Source organism: Humulus lupulus, chromosome 8 (genome assembly GCF_963169125.1).
Source record: "Humulus lupulus chromosome 8, drHumLupu1.1, whole genome shotgun sequence".
Taxonomy (NCBI): domain Eukaryota; kingdom Viridiplantae; phylum Streptophyta; class Magnoliopsida; order Rosales; family Cannabaceae; genus Humulus; species Humulus lupulus.
The window spans coordinates 123,809,061-123,812,055 of NC_084800.1; the positions used below are offsets into that span (position 1 = coordinate 123,809,061).

The window sequence follows — 2,995 nt, forward strand, 5'->3', positions numbered from 1 at the left end:
CCAGGATACATTGGAGTCATAATAACCCTTCTGGCTTTTGATCATCATCTCTCATTTACTAAACGATTAGGCCGTGCGCCTCCCGGTATACAAATTTTAGTCTTAACACCTATTCAAACTTCCTGGATACAATAATCGTAAGGGGTATCCTTAGGTTCGTCCCACATCTTCCCCTCAATGCCAGCATCCTTCGGATCACTCATCCGATATGCATATCTTAATCTATCTATACCAAAGTGGTAGGATTCCTAACCATCCCTACAAGATCTTCTTTCTATGTTTCGTAGTTCATTCATAGAAATATATCCACCAATTATCATTCACAGGTTCCAAACCAATCCCGGTCATTACTTCATTCTAACCGTGGCTAACCAGCATTACTGTTAACTCGACATCTAATGTAGACATCTAAGTCCTTACCCCTTCATCCATTGTGAGGTACGAATGATCACCCTTTCAGTGTATATACAGGCACACCCTAACTCATAACATACTGCATCGTAATTCCAAACTTTAAGCAAGGACAATGTCCTTCGCATCGTTCTCCTGTACCAGTCCATTACATACAAAGTCTAATACCATCACGTAAGAATCAATCTTCATTCTAACTTATGAAAATTCAGTATGCAATTATCCATTTAGACCAACTTTAGGTTCTTACGTTACTTCAGTCAAGGTATGGATGTCCTTGAAGATGCTTCAAGTAGTAGCTGAAGTGTCTTACTGATTTCATTATGCTTTTCGCCCTTAAGGCATTCCTTTATCAATTTCCATCCTAATTAACTCATTCACGACCCCATTACTTCCCATAATTAAGCCTTGAATATACTCTAAAGAATCAAAACTTATCCCTTATGGAATCATACCTGTAACCCTGCTTGTCGAACCTGGACCGCTAGAGCATTGGTCAGTTTAAGAGCCTTCACTGATAATCCATTACATTCTACTTGGTCCAAGAAGTAATTCTTGAAATATCTCTTTCCTTGATCCTCAGCTGGAAATAACTAGACCGAGGATCAATTCTTGAGAACATTGTCCTACCCTCGCAACCAAGCAATGAATCCTTCATTCTTGGTGATTGGTGGTGAAAAATGCATATTTATTGATTTTAATGGTCAAAATAAATTAAGTTCAATTAATATTTTCATGGAATTAATATAATTTATTTTATAAATGAAAATATTTGATTATGATTTAATTTATTGTTATTTTGTAGGAATTAAAGTTGTATTTTGGCATAAAGAAAAAGAAAGAAGAAAGAAGAAAGAAATAATTAAAACTGAAATAAGAGTTGAAAAAGTGACATTTTTTAAGGGAATTAGGCCCAAAATGAGCCAAACAAGCCCATGCCCAAGCTTGCCACCACCTGGACACTTGGCGCGCCTCTATTGGCTGCACTTGGTCAACACTTTTAGCCACCTTTCAGCCCAATTTTTGTGGGTTTTAGGCTTTGCACCTTTCCATTTTAAGCTCTTATGCTCATATTTTGTGGTGTTTTAGAAAAATGGAAAAATAATCATTCACCAAAATAGCTAGGTTAATATTAATAATGAGATTTGATTTTTCAAAATCATATTTTATTATAATATTTCAGATTTATTTTGTAAACCCCAATTGTTGTTTAAATTTCTTTTTAGTCATTTTCTTCCACTATAAATAGGGACTCTTCTTTCACATTTGGTATGTAATTCTTAGAGTAAAGAAGCTATAGCGAAAATTCTACTCACTTTCTTCTTAGAATTTTTTGAGAATCATGAGCATAATGGCTTAATCTTTCTAGGAAGGTTAGAGATGATTCCATATGTTAGTGATGTTATTTTGCTACTTTGATTTACTATGTTCTTAATATAATATATTTGAGTTATTTATGTTCTTTCATCCTAATCTCTATTTTCTTATATTTATTTACTTGTACTAATAATATATAGGACTAGTCATGCTCTTTTTATGTGCTTCTAATTAGTAAAAGTTATATTGATACATAATTTTATGTCTAATCTTCTATTGCATTATGGACTAGTCCAGGTGTGAGATTTTTTTACAGTTTCTTCGAGATATTCAAGAGCATCGTCCGGCTCTTTTTCGAGGAATTCACCATTGCATAGCATTTCTACAAACTGGCGCTCATGACTCGTGAGGCCTTCATAGAAGTAACTGACCAAACTCTAGTTCTCATAGCTATGGTGCGGGCACTGATTTAACAGATCCTTAAATCTTTCTCAAACTTGATAGAACGTTTTATTATCATTTTGGGAAAATGTGGAAATTTGTCGTTTTAGATTGTTGGTCGAACTTAAAGCAACCAAATAATCAATACAAAAATAAAATAAAAAAAAGATAATTGAAATTAAGATAAAATAGCAAGCTTAATCTATTTTTTTTCCCTACAAATATTTATTTAACTAAAAAAAATAAAGTAATTAAGAGAAAAAAAAAGAAAGAGAAATGAAATTATAGTTAAAAGAAAAATATAAGTTTATATATATGTATATTTATATAATGTTTTTTTTTTATGTATCCAAAAAGTAGAGAAAAAAATTTATTTGTTTTTTACGTTTTTTTTATATGTAATTTATATATATAATTTTTTTTTTGTTCTTTTGTTATACCGAAAATAAAGGAAGAAAGGAAAATATATATATAAATAACTATTTTTTTTTTATGATTTTTAGTTAGTTTTTTTTAAATAATAATCAAATTAACTAGAAATTAGTTAGAAAAATCTATATGTTGGGGATTTTATGCCCTTATTAAAACTCAATTTATTTGTAATTTCATTTATTATCAATAAACTAATAGAAATCATTATTTGACTTGGTTAATCAATTTGCTCACATGTTTTGTTTTCATGATTATTTGTTTAATATAAACTTTATTAAATCTCAAGCATATAGCTAATCGTATTTATAGTGACGTAATCACAGTGGAATATAAATATGATTATATGTTCAAAATAAGTTAGTTCTAAGAATAGTCAGCGCACAGGATTTACACT

General features: G+C 30.7%; 1 non-coding gene across 1 annotated transcript; it reads left to right on the forward strand.

Moving 5' to 3' along the window:
* Positions 1 to 2,175: 2,175 nt before the first annotated feature.
* Positions 2,176 to 2,282, forward strand: LOC133799031 (small nucleolar RNA R71). Its single transcript, XR_009876239.1, has one exon. It is a non-coding gene; the product is annotated as a small nucleolar RNA R71 (small nucleolar RNA).
* The last annotated feature ends 713 nt before the right edge of the window (positions 2,283 to 2,995 follow it).